Genomic DNA, 9,474 nt, shown 5'->3' on the forward strand with positions numbered 1-9,474 from the left:
CCTTCCAACTGGGCAAATGATATAATTTTCAGCAAAAACAACTACTTGAGACTTTTCTTTAAAACTCCTTCTTTTAAGCTTCTTTCAAGCTTGAACTGAATAATCTTATCATATCTCAACACCATTAACAACATGCTCATGTTTTGATCATAATAAAGTATTTATGCAAAATTCATTGGAGAAATCATTTTATCACTTAATTTTGACATAAAACACATTTTGACATAAACAGTTGTAACATAATCAAATCTTAATCAAACTTAATATTATCAGGACAAGTAGACAGTACATATTCAAGCAATTAAGCAATGATGTCAGATAAGCTTACTCTAAAAATTAAATCTTAACAGAGACACTTATACTAACATCACAAATGCACAACAACTGATAATCAAACAAGCATATCAATCAGATCAATCATGTTAAAACTATGCAATCATCATCAGTTAAAGCACATATCAGTTTAAATATTCAGTAGCATAATCAGTAACATACTCAAGCATATTCACATAACATTCAATTTGAGAAACCTCTAAATTAAATAATCAGTTAGCACATAGAGGTACACAACCAGGCACACGTCCTTAATCAGATTTCATCAGAGTTGATCATTCCTAGGGCTTTCAAAAGAAAGTTGAACCTGGTTCTATCAAGTGGTTTGGTGAATAGGTCAGCCAAATTGTCACTTGTATCAACTCTTTGCATTTCAATCAAACCTTTTTCACTGCAATCCCTGATGAAGTGATGTCTGATTTCAATGTTCTTAGTTTTAGAATGTTGAACTGGATTCTTAACAGTAAAATATGCAGCAGTATTATCAATAAGAATAGAGGTGTTCAGAAAATTCAAACCAAAGTCCAGCATCTGGTTTTGAATCCATAGAACTTGTGCACAACAGGCAGATGCAGCAACATATTCAGTTTCTGCAGTAGAAATTGAGACTGTAGTCTGTTTTTTGCATTGCCATGACACTAGCCTTTCACCCAAAAATTGACATCCTCCTGATGTTGACTTTTTACTAATGTTACATCCATAATAATCACTGTCTGTATATGCAATCAGATCAAAAGATTGGTTCTTTAGAGACCAAATTCCTAAGTCTGGTCTTCCCTTTAAATATCTGAATATTCTCTTAACAGCATTCATGTGGGAGACTTTTGGATTTGATTGAAATCTTGCACACACACATACAGCAAACATGATATCTGGTCTTGTTGCAGTCAGATACATCAGAGGTCCAATTTTGGCTCTATATTCATGTTCATCTGCAATCATCTTTTCTTTGGTGTCCATTGGAGTTGAAACAGTCTTGTACTCATGACAGTTGAACTTGTTCAAGATGTCCTGCACATATATGTTTTGGTGAATGAAGATCCCTTCAGCTTTCTGTTGAACTTGCAATCCAAGAAAGAAGTTCATTTCACCCATAAAACTCATGCTGTATTTGGACTTCATTACCCCTTCAAACTCCATGCACATTTGTTCATTTGTAGATCTAAAGATGATGTCATCCACATACACTTGTAACAGAAGTAAGTCTGATCCCTTTCTTTTGTAGAAGAGTGTCTTGTCAATGGCTCCTCTTGTTAAACCATTTTCAAGAAGATGATTTTACAGCTCATCATACCATGCTCTAGGAGCCTGATGCAATCCATAAAGGGCTTTTTTTAGCTTATACACCCTGTTGGGATACATTGGATCCTCAAAAACTGGAGGTTGAGCTAAATACACCTCTTCATCAATCTTTTCATTTAGAAATGCAGACTTAACATCAAGTTGGAACACTTTAATGTTCTTTGAGGCAGCATATGCAAGAAAAATCCTGATAGCTTCATGTCTTGCAACAGGAGCAAAGACTTCCTCAAAGTCTATTCCTTCTTCTTGAAGACATCCTAGTGCTACAAGTCTAGCTTTGTTCTTAATCACCAAACCCCTTTCATCCCTTTTGTTTCTAAAAACCCATTTGGTTCCTATTGCATATCTTTCTATTGGCCTATCAACAAGATCCCACACATGTAGGTCTCTGAACTGTGCCATTTCCTGTTCCATTGCTTCTACCCAACTATTGTCTTTTAGTACTTGAGCAATGTTCTTTGGCTCTATTTGGGATAGAAAGCAGGAGTAAAGACAGATGTTTGCAATTTCAGAATGACTTCTTGTAAATCTTTCTTGCAAATCTCCAATGATGTTTTCAGAAGGATGATTCTTTTCCACATAAGGAGTTTGTATAATCATATTTGAAGACAAATTTTTGTCAAGATTTGCTTCATTGAGCTCTGGTTCTTCAATGATCAAATCAGTTTCTGCATCATGAAATTCTGGTGCTTCATCATTATGTTGTCCTGAAGTAGATGCACCATTGTTTTCTAAGTTTAATCTTTGAAATAGATCTTGAAATCTTGCTGTAGATGCAGCTTCTTCTCCACATGCTTGGTTCCTTGTGTCATCTTCATTCTGAACTTGATCATTTTGTACATCTTGATTGTCTTGATTGTTCTCAGTATGATCATGTTCAAGACTTTGATTATTTTCTTGATCTTGTTCACCACTGTTACATGAGGAATTCTTCACAAAAGTATACTCCTTTTCTTTTCTAACAACATTTTCCATAATTCTTCTAATTCCAGTGGTTTCTTCTTTTTCTCTTCAATTTCACTGGTCTTGTAGAATGAGTCGTCAAAGTCTTCAGGATAAATCTTGAAAGACCTTATTAGCTTTTCATGATCAAACAACCATGCTGCACCATCAACTGTATTGAATTAATTCTCATTAAAGATGATGTCAAATGATTCTATGAAACTTAAATGGTATTTCACATAAACTCTGTAGGCTTTTGAGTGTGTAGAATATCCAACAAAGAAACAATCCAGGGATTTTGTTTGAAACTTGTTCAAATAGTCCCTTGTGTTCAGAAGAAAACATTTGCATCCAAAGGGCTTGAAAAACTAAATGTAAGGCTTTCTGTTGTGAAATATTTCATATGGAGTTTTGTTATGTCTTTTGTTGACAAGTACCCTATTCTGAACATAACAGGCTGTATTTATGGCTTCAGCCGACAGGCAGATTAGCATCTGCTAACATGGTTCTTGCAGCTTTAATTAAAGTTCTATTTCTAATTTCTGCAACACCATTTTGTTCAGGAGTTCTAGGAGCTAAGAATTGTTGTTGTATTCCTTTTACTTCACAAAATTCTTGCATAACTCCATTCTTGAAGTCAGTGCCATTGTCACTTCTCATCATCTTGACATTCTTATTCAGTTTGTTCTCAATAATTGTTACACAACCTTTAATCAACTCAGCAGTCTCATCCTTGGTACTTAGGAAATTGTGATAATCGTCAATTTCAGGTTAACCCCGTTAACTCAACTCCGTCAATTCAAACTTTAAGATCGTTGAATCTATAACGCATACTTCATTACATTTAAACTAGGGTTTAAATGACGCTTAACATTTACTACATGTGTAGTCTTTCGGGATTTGCACCGAAACGCAAACGAGTTGACGCGAGCGATTGATAAATAAACGACAAACGTCAAAACACTAATTATGTGATTATTATGTGTTAGGTATATGTGTGTTACTTGATTGTTATGTGGAATGTTAAACAAGAAACAAGAACCAACTAGTTTAGGCTAGAGATGTAGCACTTGAAAGTTTAGGGACTAGAATGTAACTTGGTTATCTATAAATATAACCTAAACACTAAACCCTAATCTATTTTATAAACTCAAGACCGATCGGCCCTCCCCTCCTTGGTTCTCCACGGCTGCCGTCCACCAACTCACACATATACACATCAAATCAAGAGATTAATCCAAGAACTAGGTGCTAGGAAGGTATACTTGATCACCTCTTACCTCTTTGTTGTTTAATTTTGATGTTTAATGGGTTGTGTATAAACCCTAATCGGCCGATCATGTGCATGTATGTGATTAATATGATTGTTGTTAGTTGGATAATGGATTGATAACTAGATTGATGTTGTTGCATGATTCATTGTTGTCTTTGATTTGAGTTAAAACACAAACCCTAATCTTGTATGTATGGTGTAATTGATATGCATGGATAGTAGTTATAGTGTCTAGAGGGTTATATGGATGCATGATAGTTCATAGATTGTTATTATGTTGAGTTTTGATGTGAACAGATTCTGGACAGAATGTATATACGATGTTTAAGTGACTGTAACGAAGTGTAAACGTGAAAATTGATTGAGATTGTGGGTATTGCAGTAAACTAGGTTGAGTCTAGTTTCTATAAAGTATAAATTCGTAATTTTTGGATAAGTGGATGTATACTTTTATGAGTTTACAAAAACGTGATGCAAAGCTGAGCTGTTAGACCTGCTGTTAGGTTATGTTGTAAATGTTATATCTCATGAACTACGAGACCAATTGGGTTGGTTCCACTTCTGGAAGTTGACTCATTGAGTTAGGAACCAAACCCAAGTGGTCTTGCATTTATTGGATTTTTCGTTTAATGGGAATTGCAAATGACATTCTGTTGCACATGAATCTGACTGATATGAGTTTGCTGCAATGTTTTGGTCATTATAAGAAAAATATGTGGAATAAAAATAAGATAAAATATGTTCTGGAAACCTAAGATATGTATGCTTCTGTGGTGATTTTTGGTGAATTAATTGAGATGTTATGATCGGTGAACTAGTGCAATCTTTCAAGTAGAAATTCTGTCATAACGAAACTAGCTGCTGAGTTGTGTAGGAATGCATGAAATATGATAGTTTTTGTATAATTGTTGTATTTTGACCAAAATACCCTTGCGGGGAATAGTTGTTAGTTGATTTCCATGAATTGACCAAATTGCCCTTATGGGGAATTATGGTTAGTTAATCTTTGTTTGTTGACCAAAATGCCCTTACGGGAATAATTGCTAGTAAAGTATGTTATTAGTACGTGACACGAAAGTAATTGCTCACTCATGTATCGTATCACAATTGTACTTGTTTAAGTCACACACAATTCACAAACGAAACACGAAATCTGTTACGTGCATAGGTATTATGTGCCGAGTCTAGAGACTCGTTAAACGTACCGATACTTAGAAAATCTCTTTGTTATTTAGAACGCTAGAGAGTTTCTACGACGCACATCACTTGGTGATCTAGATCGGGATATTCTTCGCAAACAGTGAGTTTCACTTACCCCGCTCTTTGAACTGTTTTCAAACGTTTTTCACTTGGGGGAGATAACATACTCCGATAAACATATTTTCTGAGATAAACGCATATTTAAGATTTTGTTATAAATTATATATCACTTGTAAAGGCTAAGCGGCAAACGTAACATTTGAAGTCCCACACATCGGACCGGTTAATATTTGGAATAGCGAGTCACTGTTGAGTAGTACTACTGGGTTTGACAAACCCCACCCGACGTTAAGCTCAACTGGAGGTTGAGTGGGTGTAATTTTGGCTAACACTTACCATGGTCTGGATTGACCTGGTGACGGGCACTTGATAAACAGTCAGCTTCGGTCGCGAACCACTTAGCGATACTTGTTGTATAGATTAGCTACCTATCGATATATAATTTGACATAACACTATCTGGTAATGCAAAACACTTAAACGTTGTAACGTGGTTACACAACACTTAAACGTCGTAACGGGGTTACGCAACACTTAAACGTCGTAACGTGGTTACGCAACACTTAAACGTCGTAACGTGGTTACGCAAAACACTGAATCGTCGTAACGAGGTTACGCAAAACGCTAAACGATTTATCTTATTTAACTTGTGAACTCACCAACCTTGTGTTGACACTTTTAGTATGTTATTCTCAGGTAGCCGAGGCGGGCGCGCGGTTTAGGAGCATGCATTAATTGAAACCATCTTTATTCTGCAAACTTAATTTTTAACAGTTACATTTGGTTTTAAGTCGTCCTGCGTGACGCAACTTTTGAATTAAGGTTTTACGCTTCCGCACTTATTTACATTTAAACGTTTTTCTTTGGTTTGATTATAACTAATGATTCCGATCCTGCCAGTTCACACCCTCTGACGGTAAAACTCCGTTAGTGGATTTTGAGGGTGTGACAGATTGGTATCAGAGCCATTGGTTATAGCGAACTAGAAGCTGCATGCATACTAGACTATTACCGCGACGACCCATTAGTTATAATGATACGCACTGCATAGGTTTGTGTAGTCTTGAAATCTTATTTCTTTACCTCCTTCACTCATACGCGCGCATATACACGGCTTAATATGTCGACGCCACCCTCATCATCATCCGATTCGATGACGCATGCTCACGGGAAGGAACCGCAGTTACCTACTGCCTCGCCACCCCATGTAGTCCCGGAACTCGAAGCTCCTGCACCGAAGAGGTACCGCCTATCCGGAGGCCTGTATGAAAACGACGTTAGCTGGGATTGGTACCCCAACATGATCAGACGTATGGTCTACCGTGAACAAGTTCCCCCATTGCCTCACCCGAACCACCCTGCTTACCCTAACACTCTACCACCCATAACCGAACCTGTGGAGCGAGTTCTCGCAGCTGTCGTTTCTTGTTTGGAGCGTGATGTGGGTTACATGCGCTACACGAGAGAGAATGTTTCCAGACTGTTTAAAGATGGAACCGAGACTCAGGAGGAGATTGCCCGCATGGCAGCGGCAATGAAAGAAATGCAGGAGACTAGTAAGCAACAAACGAAGGTTATGATGAAGATGCAAGCCGAGATGATAGACTTGCAAGAGCAACTCCAAGAAGCAAGAACCCGAACCGAGATAGCACTCGAGCGTTGCGATGACCTACAAATGCAACTTGCTCAGAACGTAGCAGAACCTGAGGCAGAGCCTGAGGCCGAGCCCGAGGCAGAGCCTGAAGTAGAACCTGAAGAAGATCCCGAAGAGGAGCCTGAGGAGGATCCCGAGGAAGATCCCGAGGAGGAACCCGAAGAAGAACCGGAGGAAGAACCGGCTGAGGAGGAGGCACATTCGGAAGTGTCCTCAGATGACGACATCTAGTGATGATGATACTTAGATGGAGGGGTTGTCTCCATCCTAACTATTATTTTTCTATGATTTTAAGGATTGATTGGAAATACTTTGTAGCGAATACAATGGTTTTAATCATGAGTTTTTATTTAGACTAATATGTGGTTGTGATGTGATGTTTTTTTTTTCTTACCTATCTTTTATTACATGTATGGTGTGTTGTATATGAAAGAAAAATTCATGTTTAACATTTTATACTGTGATTCTAGGAAATGGCCGGAAGAAACGCTGGACGAGGACGTGGTAACATCAGCATGACTGCAGCTGAACTCCAAACTCTGCTGAATGACCATGTGGCGGCCGCTTTAGCCGCACACGTTCAGAATCAAACTGGAGGTCCGAGTGGAACGTGTACCTTCAAGAACTACCTTGACTGCAAGCCCAGTACGTTTAAGGGCACTGAGGGAGCTATAGGCTTCCTGCGTTGGGCTGAGAAGGCCGAGTCGGCCTTTGAGATGTGTAACTGCCCCCTGCCAGTAGGGTCAAATTCGCTGCTGGGACACTTGAGGATTCCGCCCTCACTTGGTGGAATTCGAACGTCCAGATCCTTGGATTGGAACTGGCTAACGCGATGAACTGGGAGGAGTTCAAAAACATGATGCGAGAGGAGTACTGTCCGAGGGAGGAAATTTCGAAGTTAGAGTCGGAGTTTTGGTCATTGAAGATGGTGGGTTCGGAGATTGAAGCCTACACTACTCGTTCGCACGAGTTGGCTGTAATGTGTCCGCGGATGGTGGATCCGCCGAGCAAGAGAATAGAGATGTACATTGATGGGTTAGCACCACAGATTCAGGGTATGGTGACGTCTTCCAGACCAGCCACGATCCAACAAGCGATCCGTTTGGCTCACAAACTGACGGATCAGGCTGTGACCCAGGGTGCGTTACCACCGAGGGGTTCGACTGTTAAAGCCCGTGACAACCCGAGTAATGACCACGTCAGCAACAGTAACAACAACAGCAACCCGAACAGCGGGAAGAGAAAGTTTGACAACACCAGATCTTCAACCTCAAACCTCCCACCGCAACACCACTACCGTAAGCCCGAATTTACTCGGAGTTTCAACACTCAGAATCACAACAACAACAACAACAACAACGGTAGCGGGCAGGTTTCGAGCGGATATGCTGGGAAATATCCAAAGTGCAACAGGTGCAACTTTCATCATGTTGGTCAGTGTGACCGTGTCAAGTGTCAAAGATGCGGAAAGATAGGTCACCAAGCGAAGGAATGTAGAGTTGACCTTGCGGCGAAGGGTGCTCCTAAGCCACCGATGACGACTAAGGGATGTTTTGAATGTGGACAGGAAGGTCATTTCCGGAAGGATTGCCCCAAGCTGAAACAGAATGACAATAATGGGGGTAATGGAAGTGGCAGTAATGGTGGAGGAAATGGCAAAGGAAGAGCGTTTGTGATTGGATCGGGTCAAGCCCGCAATGATCCGCATGTGGTGTCTGGTAAGTTCCCTGTAAACGATTGTTTTGCTTCTATTTTGTTTGACACTGGAGCTGATAGGAGTTTTGTGTCAAAAGCTTTTAGCCAACTTTTAAACCTTACTCCAACCCCGTTAGACACTAAGTTTCCTGTTGAATTAGCTAACGCTAAAACTGTAATAACAACTCATATACTTGCGGGATGTAAGTTGAAACTGTCAGGTCATGTCTTTGACATTGACCTTATTCCTTTTACGCTTAGTAGTTTCGATGTCGTTGTCGGCATGGACTGGTTATCCGAGAACCGAGCGGAGATTATATGCCATGATAAGATAGTCCATATTACCACCCCTTCCGGCGAGATCATTTCGGACCGAGGCGAGAGAAGCGGCATGACCACCAGCGTCATTACCCTTTTGAAGGCACAGAAGTATTTACGAAAGGGCCATCCGGCAATTTTGGCGCAGATTGTTGAGAAACCCGCGGAGGAGAAACGAATTGAGGACATACCGGTTGTGCGAGCCTTTCCGGAAGTTTTCCCGGAGGATTTGCCCGGACTCCCTCCTATTCGTCAAGTCGAATTTCAAATCGAGTTGACACCCGGTGCAGCACCCATAGCACGAGCCCCGTATCGACTCGCACCGGCGGAACTTCAGGAGTTGTCCACTCAGTTGCAAGATTTGTTGGATAAAGGTTTTATCCGACCTAGCTCATCGCCATGGGGAGCCCCTGTCTTGTTTGTCCGAAAGAAAGACGGGACTTTCCGAATGTGCATCGACTACCGGGAGTTGAACAAGGTGACGGTCAAGAACCGTTATCCTTTACCCCGAATTGATGATTTGTTTGACCAGCTTCAGGGATCGAGTTACTACTCGAAGATCGATCTACGATCCGGTTACCACCAGCTGAGAGTGCGCGAGGAAGATATTTCAAAGACGGCTTTCAGAACACGGTATGGTCACTACGAGTTTTCGGTTATGCCTTTTGGCCTAACCAACGCACCAGCCGTATTTATGG

The sequence above is a fragment of the Bidens hawaiensis genome, unplaced genomic scaffold (genome assembly GCF_021521415.1).
Source record: "Bidens hawaiensis isolate Kalapana, Puna unplaced genomic scaffold, B.hawaiensis_p1.1 tig00002265_1, whole genome shotgun sequence".
NCBI lineage: Eukaryota > Viridiplantae > Streptophyta > Magnoliopsida > Asterales > Asteraceae > Bidens > Bidens hawaiensis.